Source organism: Mus pahari, chromosome 4 (genome assembly GCF_900095145.1).
Source record: "Mus pahari chromosome 4, PAHARI_EIJ_v1.1, whole genome shotgun sequence".
In the NCBI taxonomy this organism is placed as follows: domain Eukaryota; kingdom Metazoa; phylum Chordata; class Mammalia; order Rodentia; family Muridae; genus Mus; species Mus pahari.
The window spans coordinates 36,707,884-36,723,782 of NC_034593.1; positions in this window are offsets into that span (position 1 = coordinate 36,707,884).

Sequence of the window (15,899 nt, forward strand, 5' to 3'; positions counted from 1 at the left end):
CTCTCTCTCTCTCTCTCTCTCTCTCTCTCTCTCTCTCTCCACCCTTTAGTTTTTTGGAGTAAGGTTTTGTCTATCTTATTTATACTCTTGAAGAACTAACTCATTGATTTTTTTTGAGAGGTGGGGAGTATTGGTATTTGTTGTTGTTGTTCATGTGTTTTATTGATTTCAGTCTTGAGTATGATTATTTTTTGCTATCTAAACCTTTTTGGGTATCATTTCATTCTTTTATTTTCTCTCTTTCTTTTTTTCTTTTAATTATTTTATTAGATATTTTCTTCATTTACATTTCAAATGCTATCCCAAATGTCCCTAATTCTCTCCCCCCTCCCTGCTCCCCTGCCCACTCACTCCCAGTTCTTGGCTCTGGCATTCCCCTGTATGGGGCATATAAAGTTTGCAAGATCAAGGGGCCTCTCTTCCCAACGATGGCTGACTAGGCCATCTTCTGCTATATATGCAGCTAGAGACACAAGCTCTGGGGGTACTGAATAATTAATATTGTTGTTCCACCTATAGGGTTGCAGACTCCTTCAGTTCCTTGGGTAATTTCTCTAGCTCCTCCATTTGGGGTCTCTGTGATCTATAACATAGATGACTGTGGGCATCCACTTCTATATTTGCCAGGCACTGGCATAGCCTCACAAGAGATAGCTATATCATATCTCCCATGCCTTACATGTCAACTTTTTACTCTTCACCATCCATCTCCAGCAGCTTCACAATAACCTTGTTTTGTTTTATTGAAAAAAAAAAAAGGTTTCAGAATTCAGAAAACTAGAAAACTTCTGTAGAATCCTATTGCATTTATGAAAGGTTAATGGGAATTTTCCCTCAAAAGCAAAACCCAAAAAGAGAAAAATGTCATCTCAGAATCCCAAAAACATGTTTCTGAGGAGACATAAATCGTTGCTATTTTAACTCATTCTTTAACATAAGAGGAACTAGAGAGTAACAGGTGACCCCCAAGATCAGGTAAGGCACAAGAACAACGCCAAAAGTTACATCATATTTGCTTGCTGAGGACATTTTCTTTAAGTAAAAATCTAGAAAATCATGGAGGAATGAAATCCACCAAGCAAATATCATCCGTCTATTTATTCAGGTCATCAGTTACATTTGTGTCACAGTATTACTTTGAATCATTTTTTTCTAATATTTTATATAGTGCAAGGAGATGAAGGCTTTGCTTGTGCCCAGTTTGAGTCTGTAATTCCAGTAGCAGTGCATTCTCTATTTGCCTAGAGAGAGAATGGTGACTCAATATTACCTTGTTAAAGTTCTAGTTAAATAGTTAACTTACATTATTTTGAAAATTCTCAGATTTACTAATACAGTTCAAATTCTGATGAAAAGAAGAGAAGCTGGCCTTGTTTCACACGCCAATGATTGTAGTATATAGGGACCAGAGGCAGGATCCTTGTTGAAAAATCAATAAGAACTGACTTATGAGAAATTGTAAGTTGAACAGAGACTTAGTTTTTCTGTCTCTTGGGTGGCAAACTCCTAAGTACAAATAATACTATGACTTATCTATATGTTATTAGAGTTGATGGATACATTGTTAAGAAAACCTCAAGATTGACAAGATTTGCTCTGAGGGTCAGAATCAGACTGTCAAACCCTCCTGGATTTTATCTCGGCTCCGGGGATCCAATCTCCAATGCTCATTCTTGTCTGGCAAACTTTTTACCACGATAACATCTCCCGGTTTCTTTCTTGTTTGTTCTATTTGGGGGTGGGGGTGAAATATAGCACCATCTTTTCAGCCTATCTTTACTTTTTGAAGAATTTGTGTTTAAATTTGGGGGAAAATAATTTACTTTAGTCTTTTGGACTTGAGGAATAACAAGACATAGTTAGATTTCTTTTTCTTATAAAATCCTGTCCATAAAACCCATAAAACCACTGAAATGTGTTTAATAAAATACTAGGAGAATTTTTGTTGCAGTATTTTGACCCTGCTTCAGTTCCTAGGACATAGCTTATTTGCAGACAAGAGTGCTAAGAGAATCTGTCATGCTAATGTTTGCTTGTGGTTCTTTTACACATGGATTCTACATCCCCAGTAGCTTCCTGAGTAATCTGCCTTCTGTTTTTTTGGTTGGGCGGGGACATGGTTTATACAGCTTATGCCTCCAAACCACTATTCATCACTAAAGGAAGTCAGTACTGGTACTCAAGCCGATCAGGAACCACGAACTCATGCAAAGCCATGGAGAGACATTTCTTTCTTTCTTTTTTTTTTTCTTTATTTACATTACAAATGCTATCCCAAAAGTTCCCTATATCTCCCCCCCCCGCCCCTGCTCCCCTACCCACCCACTCCCACTACTTGGCCCAGGCCTTCCCTTGTGCTGGGTCATATAAAGTTTGCAAGACCAAGNCATCTTCTGCTACATATGCAGCTAGAGACACAAGCTCTGGGGGTACTGGTTAGTTCATATTGTTGTTGCACCTACAAGGTTGCATCCCCCTATAGCTCCTTGGGTACTTTTTCTAGCTCCTCCATTGGGGACCCTGTGTTCCATCCAATAGCTGGCTGTGAGCATCCACTTCGGTGTTTGCCAGGCACTGGAATAGCCTCACAAGAGGCCGCTATATCAGGGTCCCTTCAGCAGAATCTTGCTGTCATGTGCATTAGTATCTAGGTTTGGTGGCTGATGATGGGATAGATTCCCAGGTGGGGTAGTCTCTGGATAGTCCATCCTTTCATCTTAGCTCTAAATTTTGATGGAGAGACATTTCTTAAACAGAGTGAGGCTTGCTTCCCCTGCCTTGCTCAGCTTTCTTTCTTTTACTAGATATTTTCTTTATTTATGTTATCCCTTTTTCTGGTTTCCCCTCTGAAAACCCCTTATCTCCTCACCCCTCGGCTTGTTCACTAACCTACCCACTTCTGCTTCCTAGTCCTAGCATTCCCCTACACTGGGGCATCAAGCCTTCATAGGACCAAGGCCTTGGTCCCACACAAGATAGTGGGATTGTGGGATTTCAGAAGTGTATGGGATAATCTTGAACTTGTTATTAAAATTTTTAAAGTAGTTTTATGTAACCAAGCCTCTCCTCACATTGATGACCAAAAAGGCCATCCTCTGCTACATATGCAGCTGGAGCCATGGGTGACTCCATGAGTACTCTTTGGTTGGTGGTTTAGTCCCAGGGATCTCTGAGGATACTGGTTGGTTCATATTGTTCTTCCTCCTATGGGGCTGCAAACCCCTTTAACTACTTGGGTTCTTTCTCTAGCTCCACTATTGGGACCATTTACTCAGTCCAATGGTTGGCTGAGAGCATCCACCTCTGTATTTGTCAGGCACTGGCAGAGCCTCTCAGGAGACAGCTATATCAGGGTCCTTCTTCTCTTAATAGGTAAATCCTTATTGGCCTCCAAAAGGATTTTACACTAGAAAGACCAAGTCTAGTTAAATCCATGGAGGGGGTAGTAGATGAAAGTGGAGTTAATGATTGCTCATGATTTACTGAAGAAGGGTTCATAAAATTGTCTGCACTGTGAGATCTAGGGAACATTAGAAAGAATGTATTGATTTCATACTCAGACTATAGTTGAGTCTCTTCTGGAATGTGTCATCTTCTACCTGACACTTTACATACTTTATTATAACCATTTTTTAATCATCAAGTAAATATGACTAGTTTTCATTGAGCTATATAAATTGTTTAAGAATATTTAGTGAACACAAGATAGTGGGATTGTGGGATTCCAGAAGTGTATGGGATAATCTTGAACTTGTTATTAGAATTTTTAAAGTAGTTTTATGTAACCAAGCCCCCTGAGATATCAAAACATCCTTAGGTAGATGGTTGAATTGATCTGAATTATAGAATACACATCTGGTATCATCTAGGTATTATTTTGTGGATGGGACAAGTGTTTAGACATCTAATGAGAGAAATGTAACAATGGGAGATAGTAGGAAAATATAATTTAAAAAATTAAAAATGGGTCAGATAGAAGGCTCAATGATTAAGAGCAGTTGTTTTTCGCCCAGAGGACCTGGATTCAGTTTCCACTCTCTACATGTTGGCTCATAACTATTTGTGACTAAATATCTTGGGACTCTTATGTCCTCTTCTGAACTCCACAGGCATAAGGCACACAAATAGTACACATACTCACAAGTAGGCAAACATTTATATGCATGAAATAAAAATAAATCTAAAAGAACATTTAACAATATAGAAATAAAAACAAAAATGAAGTTTGTTTTATTTTTTTTTTAACAGAAGAAACTCTTGCTTCCACTATTTGCTTCTTTTAGACTAGATGACACACAATTTCTGATTTCTCTCTACTGTCATAATGTTTTAGAATAGAAAAGCAAATCAAAGCTCCCATTTTTGATGATTTTGTATGATTCAGTTTGAATGCTATTGTTTACAATCCAATTAGATGACATAGTAAGTCATTTTAGTTTTAAGTTATCTTAAAACCGTATTAACCACAAAATTGTTCTCTCTTATATTTGGTTTGCAGTGTGAAGAGGAGTACAATTTTGACAAATTGATATCTGAGTTAGATTTTTCTTCCTTTTGTAAGAAAGACATGTGTTATGGAATTTGGAAAATTTCAAACTGTGAGAAACATCAAACATTGAACTGTGTTTTAGAGCTATGCAGATCAGTGCAAGACTTTTGCACAAAACACTTTAAAGCATATACTTTGGTTTTAGGAATTTTGGCTTATAGAATTGTTTAAATATAAAAATATATCTATAATATTTAAATATTAATAAGTAGTTTGGAAACTGATAACATCACCTTTCAAAAATGATTACATAATATAACCATTTACTATATAATATTCAAACAATTTAAACTACACGTGCACAGAAAGAGAGAAGAGCAATCATAGTTAAAAGTATGAAAAATTCACATACACGTGATTACGTTATTAGCATGATAGTATTTAAATTTCTATTTCTCATTGTAAAATTTCTAGTTCAATGAATAAACAGTAATTTTTAGATACTGTCAGTGTCTTTAGTACATGACTCTTTTCTCTATTTGATGCTATTGAAGTCTAGAACTTATGTGTCTCTGTTGATTTTTCCACTGTCCTTATACTGGTTTCCTGATGTCTCACCGAATTCACACAAATACTCTGAAATATTGGTGCTGGCAGCTTGTCAGAAAGTATTACCGACAAATTTATTGAACAGTATCCTTCACTGTTTACTTATTTGCAAGTTTGAGAGATTGGATTTGAGATATATGCCAGTTATCTATGGACTTGAAAATACTTAAGATTGTTTTTACTGTTGATGTCATAGCACAGGAGGGAGAGTAATAGACTTTGCTAGAGGAAAATAAACCCGATGTCATATTCTACAATCAAGACTGTTGCTACATGTTAAGTTCTGGATTAGTCAGTCTCCCAAAGGGAATGTTGAGAATTTGAAGAGAATTAAGACAGAGTGTTTATAAAGATGTAGTGAGGATCACTCAAATCAAATGGAGTTATATATAGTGTGGACACTATTGTACCTTTCAGCTTGAAAAATAAGAAAAAGTTAAAAGGCATCTGAACAAGGTTTGTGACATTAATTTGAGAAATATTACTAAGGTGTAAAATTCTTAAAAAAAAAAAAAAGGACTTGCTTACTCAGTACCATGATCCATTTCCTCTCTAATCTCCTGGAGACCTGCAGCATAAAATGTGATAACTATTGAGCAAATATTTATTGGTCCTGCTATTGAGGATGGGCAGGCCATGTAAAATCATATAGAAAAAATTTAAAAAGTGGACATGTAAGTTTCACTGGTTAAGCCTGGTGTGTGCGTGTGTGTGCACCTATTCGTGTGTGAGTGTGTGTGTGTGTGTGTATGCATGCATGTAAATTCCTGTTTACTTATTTGTGAGTTCATGTATGATGGTCAAAAATTAATTATGTGTGACATTCCTCATATTCCTCAGGATGCCATCTGCCTTATCTTTTGAGTCAGGAGGGTAACAGATGATCCTCACAAATTCCACTAGGTCAACTATCATTTGAACTTGACAGATCTGCCTGACTCTACCTTTCTAGTGCAGAGACATAAGCCAGGTCTCTTTTTCGCATTTGAGGTTCTGCAGGTTGAATTGAGGTTCCTGTGATAACTTGTACAACTGATATTTCCTCAATCCCACATGTTTATACTCTTAATGTATATTTGCATGACTTCTAATCCAATGAGACACTATTTTGTGGACTTTCCCATCCACAAGCCCCCTATCACCTCCTCTGTCACAAACTCGTTCACCTTCACCCACTCCTGCCTCAGTGTCCTAGCATTCTCCTATCCTAGGTAATCAAGCCTCAACTTAAGGAAAGTCCATCCAGAAATGGACCCACCTAAGGATACATTCCATCCGCTGACACCAAACCCAGAGATGCTAAAAAGTGCTTACTAACAGGAGACTGGTATAGCTATCCCCTGAGAGGCTTTGCCAGAGATGGACCAATACAGATGTACACAGCCAAACATTGGACTGAGCATTGGGACACCATTGGAGAAGTTAGGGCAAGGACTGTAGGAGCTTAAGGGATTTGCAACCCTATAAGAAGAACAACGATATCAACCAACCAGAACCCCCAGAGCTCCAAGGGATTAAATCACCAACCAAAGAGTACACAGAACTACCCATGGCTCTAGCTGGATACGTAGCAGAATATGGCCTTATTTGGCATCATTGGGAGGGGAGCCACTTGGTCCTGTGGAGGCGTGAAAGATGCTAATTATAAGAAAATTCTAGGCCAACAATGCTCAGGATATCTGAACCATTATGAAAAGAACAAATATGAATAGAGAAGTGAGGATATTCCCATGTTAAATGTATAAAAATTATTTTCAACAAAAACATTGAAGAAAACTTCCCTAACCTGAATAAGCTGCTCATCATGGTAAAAGCAGTATACAGAAGACAAAATAAATTAGAACAGAAAAGAAATTTTCTATGATACATAATAATCAAATCATTAAATGCTTCAGAAGAATAATAAAAGCTGCAAGGGGAAAAGACTAATTAACATATAAAGTCATATATTAGAGTAATACCTGTCTTTCTCAATAGAGACTCTAAAAGACAGAATGATCCAGACATACACTCTACTATCTCTATGAGACCACAGATGGAAGCCCTGACTACTATACCCAACAAAGTTTTCAATCACAATAGAGAGGTAAATAAAGATATTCTACGATGAAAACAAATTTATGTAGTATCTATCTACAAATCCAGCTATACCAAAGGCACGAGAAGGAAAACATTAACCTGAAAGATAACACACACACACACACACACACGCACACACACACACATACACCAATATAGTAAGAACTAAACAAACCCTTCTCATTGATAACTTTCAGCATCACTGGTGTCATTTCCCCACTAACAAGACATGTACCCACAGAATGTATGTGATGAAGGAAATATGATATATATATCTATATATCTATATATATATATATAGATATGATATATATAGATATGATATATATCTATATATATCTATATATATCATATCTATATATATATGATATATATCTATATATATCATATATAGATATATATCATATCTCTATATATCATATCTATATATATATATATATATATATATATATATATATATATATATATATATCATATTTACTTTCACATACATTCTGTGATGTGTTGATTTACATGTGAACTTTAGGTGTTAAGTCAAGAGTAACCATGTTACAATCTAGAGAACCAAAATGGTTATGTATAAAATAAGAGACAGGCAAGAAGGTTGGATCATCCTACGTAAAGGAAATACAATCAATAGTTATTGATGAATGGGCATGATTCTGTAATGAGAGGAACAAGTAGGGAGTGAAATGGGACAGCAAAGTAAGGAAAGATATATGGGGGAAGAACAGCTAAAATTAAGGGTCATTGGAGGGGTCATACAGAGATCTAATATAACAGTATTTTCTTACACACTCACACACATATATATAGATATCTCTCATCAACAAATAAAACTTCCAGGTTTTAGAATTGATTGCATCTGATCAAGTTGTAATCTTGGACACATAAACAACAGACAGTCTGTTGCTAAGGCTATTGGCTGCTCTCCTCAAACTGAGTGATAAGACCCTATTGCTGAAGACACCTGTACAATTCATTGGACAATGAGAAGTTGATTTAGTATCTACCCAGACAAATTACCCCTATTGACAAGTATTCATTGTATTGGAAAGTACTTCACAAGCTATCAAAGGAGACAGGTAAACACCTACCCATTTAAACGTCTAGAGTATTAGCTGACTTAAGATGTGCTAGGGCAATAGTGGCACAAAGTTTGTAGGACTAATCAACCAATATCTAATTGAATTTAAGGTTACTCCATGCAGAAAAACTCATACCCAAGTATCCAAGAAGCTGTCTAGATAGGACACTTGGTTTGAAGAAAACCAAAAATACTGTTCTACAAAGGAAATGTGGTAAATGACTCCTGCAACTTACCTGTTACAGGAGTTCTGCTGTAACTGTAGATCAATCTCTTGCTTAGCCATCACCAAAGAATCGTGTTCCTGTAATACATAGGAATAGATAGAGACCCAGAACTGGACAATGTACAGAGAGGGAAAGATTTTGATCCACTCAATCCCAAATGGTATCTACATCAAATCCCTCTTCTCATAGCTCAGGAATCTCTGCAAATGAGGGTGAAAAGGAGAGTAAGCACCAGAGTGTATGGAGGACACCACTAGAACGAGGTCTTCTAAGGAGAGCATTACTAATTCACTCAAAGACTATGACAGCTTGCACAGAGATTGTGTAGACCTGGCCCTGATTGTGGAGCCAGGATTGAGAGGGGAAGAGGACACAAATCCCTATCTGTAACCCAGAAGCTCTCTCTAATTTGTAAGTAATTGCTCATGAAAATTTAATTTTAACTTATGGAGTCTCACTGGATATACAAACAACTCTTAAAGCTAGGCTCTATGACATGCAGTAATAGAGTGCTAACACAAAATGAATTCAAAGGTATTTTTGGAGATTATCTCATAATGCTGTAAAAAACAATCAATCAAAAGAAAGCAAACATTCCAACAGGACCCTTGTGTATACATTATATTTTATGATTTTGTGTTTTTATGCGATTTCTCTGGGTATGAATGTGAGTCTCTGGATCTATATGTATTTATCGACCCTTTGACAATTTCTCTTCTGTCTATTGTTTATTTTATCCTATTCTGGTTTGTCTGTTTTTTTTTTATAATCTAAATTTATTTTTTACAATCTAAATTTATTTTACTATTTTTATATGATTTTTAATCCTAGTAAAAGAGGGAAAGAAAGGACATGCATTTAAGTTGGTAGACAAGTTGGAGAAAATATGAAGGAGTGGAAGGAGAGGAAGCCATAATCCTAATAAGCTGTATTAAAATGCATTTTCATTAGAAATATTTGGATTATGTGTTTTTTAATAATAAACAGTGAATCACTGAATCTATTTGAAAAATTAATATTTGCCCTTAATCAACTGATTGTCCAGGAGCCAAGGTCAAGGACTCAAATTGATTCAAGCATTTGATACACACTTGCTTATTAATTAATTAAGCTGATGTCTTTCAAACCCTGCTGCAGCAATTGTAAGGTTACTAGAAAATACATTTTTTAATTGCTAGGAGAACTTTCAACTGCCTCACAGTACAGGAGATTTTCTATTTGAAACATAGGTTAATATAGTCAGAATACCCAAGGTACAATTCACAGACCACATGAAGCTCAAGAAGGAGGAAGACCAAAGTGTGAATACTTCTATCCTTCTTAGAAGGGGAACAAATTACTAATGGGAGGAGATACAGAGACAAAGTGTGGAACAGAGACTGAAGGAATTACCATCCAGAGACTGACCCACCTGGGGATCCATCCTATATACAGTCACCAAACCCAGATGCTATTGTGAATGCCAAGCATGCTGACAGGAGACTGATACAGCTGTCTCCTGAGAGGCTCTGCCAGAGCCTGACAAATACAGATGCGGATGCTTACAGCCAACCATTGGACTGAGCACAGGGTCTTAATGGAGGAGCTAGAGAAAGGATCCAAGGAGCTGAAGGGGTTTGCAGGCCCTTAGGAGGAACAACAATATCAACCAACCAGACCCCCCCCCAGATCCCCCAGGGACTAAAACAACCAAAGAATATACATGGAAGGACCCATGGCTCCAGTTACATATTTAGCAGAAGATGGCCCTGTCAGGCATCAATGAGAGGAAAAGGCCTTGGCCCTGTGAAGGCTCGATGCCCCAGTGTAGAAGAACGCAGGACAGGGGGGTTGGCAGGAGTGGGTAGGTGGGTGGGGGAACACCCTTATAGAAGCAGGAAGAAGTGGGATGGAATGGGGCTTTCTGAAGGGGAAACCTCCAAAGGGGATAACATTTGAAATGTAAATAAATAAAATATCCAATAAAAACGATATTCATTAATTTTCTCCACACCTTGTGAAAATCCATTTAATTGAGCAGATACTTGTCAGATTTATCTGTTCAGTATCTCAGTTCTTATTATGCAGATAAAGCAGGCTTTTCCATAAAGTTACATGAAAATGTCTGCAACAGAGAGATGGTTTATCGTCTGGGACAGCCATGTTAAAATTGTTTCTCTGAGGCTCTCATCAGAGCCTAAATATTTGAGGTATGCAGTGTCAAGTATGGTCATTTTGATCAGTTTAGACAGATCTGTGGGACAGATCTGTTCCATTGAGAACTGGCTTTGGGTATAGCTCTGGTTTTCTATAATTATAAGATTATTCAGACTTTCAATATGTAAGAACTAGCTTCTCGAGAACTCTGAGAATGAAGTTTCATTTAAAAATTATCTTCTGCACCAAGTGTTCTTTCATGTTAGATTCATTTGCATGATTAAAATTTATTGATTTCATACAACTTTGGCAAGGGAGCTTCCTTTGTTATTTAAAAAGAAGTAAAACAAAAGCTGTCTTGGTCCCTGCAAGGACACTTGGGTCCAGTAGTAATTAGTGCCTTTACTCTAAGTTAATTAAAATATACAATTTCCTTGGTAAGAATATATAAAGGACAGCTTAGCTAGTTTATATTTCTTCATTAAGATTGGCATTATATACACATTAAAACAAAACTACAGTGATATAGCATAGACTCAACATTTCAGTTTGATCAAGGAGTATTATAAGCAATTCTATATGTTTTAGTCATTGGAAACAAATATGTTACATGAATTTTAGTTTAGGTAAATAATTACATTATGTTTAGATAGTAGTGTTAAGAAGTTAATTCAAGTATTAACTATTATTGTGCTAATTTTAACAAAGCATGGGAACAGCATTAATAATTTAAAGAATATATTCAATTGGTTTACAACCATTTAAACTCTTTTTACCATAATGGGCTTTCTTGCTGGAAAATGACCAAGAAATCATCTTCTAAACACTTCGTAAGGAAATAACTAGATATCTTACACTTAAAATGATTTTAAAAAATACAGTAGTTTTTAATCAGTAAGTAAAATTATTTGTTCATGAATTTATAAATCAAGGACAGCAAAGAATTTTGTTTGTAGTGTGTCTCAGTCAGGGTTTCTCTTCCTGCACAAACATCATGACCAAGAAGCAGTTGGGGAGGAAAGGGTTTATTCAGCTTACATTTCCACATTGCTGTTCATCACTGAAAGAAGTCAGGACTGGAACTCAAGCAGGTCAGGGAGCAGGAGCTGATGCAGAGGCCATGGAGGGATGTTCTTTACCGGCTTGCTTTCCTTGACTTGCTCAGCTTGCTCTCTTATAGAACTCCAGACTACCAGCCCAGAGATGGCACCACCCACAAGGGGACCTCCCCACCTTGATCTCTAATTGAGAAAATGCCTCCTTACAGCTGGATCTCCTGGAGGCATTTCCCCAACTGAAGCTCCTTTCTCTGTGATAACTCCAGCTGTGTCAAGTTGACACAAAACTAGCCAGTGCATCATAGGATAATTTTAAAAATATATATCTGTATATATGCCATTCTGTAGAAATGGTTATCTATGTCAGCCATATCCTGCAACCTATAGATCTGATATATATATAGCAATGAGGAAATAGAGGATAAACACAAACAGAAAAGCTGAGACCAGGTAGCTGCATTCACTCTGATGGGCTGGCGCCAAATATACCATGACTGAGACTTAGCACTTTGGTTATGTACAACACTGGGGGTAGGGGTTTAGCTAGTTTATGTAAGAGGTTTCTGTAGGCAAGAAGTCTCAAGCTGTCAACATCCAGAAGTTGCAGTTGCTAGTTTTATACAAATTTATTAACTGTTCATAAACCTTTGTATTTGAACACATATTTAAAACCAGAAAACCAGGAGAAAGCTTTGCCATGTCTCTGAACTTAGTTTATCCTATGGGGAAGTCATTGCACCTACTATAGTTCTGGGTCCATGCTGGAGAGTCTTATGTCAACTTGACACAAGTTAAAGCCATCTGAGTGAAGAAGGCCCAGTTAAGAAATTTCTTCCTTAATGTCATCTTGCAGGCAAGCCTGTAATACATTTATCCATTAATAATTGTTAGAATAGGGCACATCACATTTGGACCATCCTGGACTGGTGGTGTTCAGTTCTATAAGAAAGCAGTCTGAACAAGTAAAGAGAAGAAAATCAGTAAGAAGCAGTTCCCCATGGCCTCTGCATCAGTTCCTGCTTCTAGACTCCTGCTCTTCTTGAGTTCCTCTCCTGACTTCCTTCAGCAATGAACAGTAATTTGTAGGAATAACCCAAATAAACCCTTCCCTATCCGTGTTGTTTTGGTCATGGTGTTTCACCTGAAATAAAAAAAATAAGACATTGATAATGCTTTATTTCTGTGAAATGCTCCTCTGAGCAAGAATGGATCTATTTCATATCTTAACACACACTTTTTCTCATTGTTATTGATATGTTTGCACAGGTAAATATTAAGTCTTGACTTACCTGACAATAGCTTCTTCATCACCACATCTTCTCTGTTTCCTTCCCAGGAGGCATCTGCTTAGGCAATTGCTATATGTGTGATAGAATTTTTCTGAAATCAAGTTCTATGATGACATGGATTGTGTCAAAGATTTGTTTGTAAAGTTGATTTGTCATACTGAATAGATTTTTTTTATTCTTTTGTTTGTGCATTTGGGTGCAAGTATTTATTTTTTCTGTAAACATGCTTTATTTTACATAAACCTGCCAACGCGGAGCCTTAGAAATAAGGTTTTATTATAGAAATAATAGTTTTATTCTCTGTATTTATTAGAATTAGCTTTTCTCAGGATATTTAAGTTTATAAATATGGTGAGGTAGGCTAAAGTCTATAACCTAGATGTACTTTTAATAATAAAAGCAAAGAAATATAAAATATGAAGATACTTTGATCATTATGGATCCAGGGACAACCACAGATTACATTATTTTTCTGACAAGGTAGTTGTCTTGATTCTAAGTATATGTCTGAAATTCTTTGTTTGAAAGCACATAGCTAGACACATTCTAGTGTTTGAGTATGAAGATGTGTGGATACAATAGGCCCTGCAGTTGCTATAGAATTTACTCTACTTATAATATACTTGTCCAAAGAATAACTCTAGCACAAAGGCTAAGTCATTTGTATTATTTCAGTCTGAGTTTCAATGCTTAGGATTATAAATCATATTCTTATTGTCAATGACTAGAGAAAGGGTTTTTCTGAGTCCATAGTACAGATCTACGTGCGATTTAGATTGAATATTCTCGAGGTAACTATTTTTTAAACTATGAGAAAAGACTTGGCTGGAGCACAAAACTAATAGAGTCATATTTTGTAATAAAATAGATTTGTTAGTGATAGACACTCTGCTGCTTTTTGTGGTTATCAGAAGTACTAACGCCTGTCAGTTTTCTCAGCCAATGTATTTGGGATTTTTATTCTGTTTTGTTTTGGTCAGGCTATACATCTATCTATCTATCTATCTATCTATCTATCTATCTATCTATCTATCTATCATTTATCTGTCATCTATCTATACACACAATATACAGACACACACATATATAGTGTGTATATATATGCATATACACACACACACACACACACACACACACACACACACATATATATATATATATATATATATATATATATATATATATTTAATACTGTGAAAGACAAATTCTAATTTTCCAAAAAGAGGCAGTGAAAACAGAGATCATAGCCTGGAGAAAAAGAAATAAGATATAAGATGCCTGATGTTCAAAGGAATGCCACTTTGGAATGAAAGACCACTAGGAAATGCAGTAATGTGAACATGAAATTGAAATAACCTTCAAATTGAACAAAAAGAGGTCACATCTTAGTACTTCTCTTCACTTTACAAATGGATCTTTCAACCGATCTGATGTAAAAAGATGACAAGAAGTAATTTATATTGTTCACATCTACTATTTAATGACTCCAAGAACTGAAAGCTAATTTTGCCTGTGTTCACATTCACTGCAGACACTTGTCACAGTTGCTTATAACTTTGTAAGGCTACTTATCAGATACAGAGAGTTAGATATTGAGTGTGAAATCATAACAAAAGTTTCTAGAATATTTAAAAGGTCCATGACAACTAATGTGAGAAAGCCAAATGTAGACTTTAAGGAATATAAACTCCCATGAGTAATTTGTAATCAATTAAGGGACATTTGTTTAAAAAAAATTAGTGATTACGTTGAGAAATCATCTGCCAAGAAAATGGATCCAATTTAATTTGTAAATATAATGAAAATTAAAGGCGAATATAACCACCAAATTTATAGAAACATTGTTCAAATGGGTGTGGGGTACAGGGCTGCCATTGAACTCTGAAAGATGAGGCAGGAGGATTGAAAGTTTGAAGAAGAGTCTGGGTTACACTGTAATATTTTCTCCCAAGTCTTGTAATGGTAAAAATGAAGGTCCAGGCTAGAGACAGTGCCTGGACTTAATCTCTAACATTGGTGACAAAAAAATGGAGAGGGAGGAGAGAGAGAGACAGAGAGAGAGAGAGAGAGAGAGAGAGAGAGAGAGAGAGAGAGAGACCCAGACACAGAAAGACACAGAGAAAGCAATATAGAGAGAAACACAAAAAGAAAGGGACGGAAAAAGAGACAGAGAGAGACAGAGACAGAGAGACAGAGACAGATATAATGAAATTAGTTTGTTCTGAAATTTTATATTGGATGTTTTATTTGTATGCAATGGATTTAAAAGAGCTTCAATATTTCAAGGACATTATCTTTGAATATTCTGTTAAAGATATGCAAATTTTGTTACTTCATATGATTCAGGCTTTCATGTTTTTGTTCTTTGTGGGAAATGTCAAAATGAGACATAAGGATTACTTTTTTTGATGAGGATCTTTAATAAATTTCCTTACAACTTTGGGACTTGTGACCTTCTCTTTGATTCCTAAATGGTCTGGAGCTGACTTGAAATGTTGTAGAGTCCTTCCTTTTGGACCATGAAATAATAATGTTCTTTACTTACAGGACTGAATTTCAAACATCAGCTGAACTCTCTGGACATTGTAGCTCTAGACAAGGCTGCCCACTTTCCCCCTGCCTATTCAATGTAGTACTTGAAGTCCTAGCCAGAGCAATTAGACAACAAAAGGAGACTAAGGGGATACAAATTGGAAAGGAAGCAGTCAAAATATCACTATTTGCAGATGATAAGATAGTATATATAAGTAACCCTAAAAATTCCACCAGAGAACTCCTAAACCTGATAAATGGCTTCAGTGCAGTAGCTGGATATAAAATTAACTCAAATCAATGGCCTTTCTCTACACAAAGGATAAACGGGCTGAGAAAGAAATTAGGGAAACAACACCCTTCACAATAGTCACAAATAATATAAAATACCTT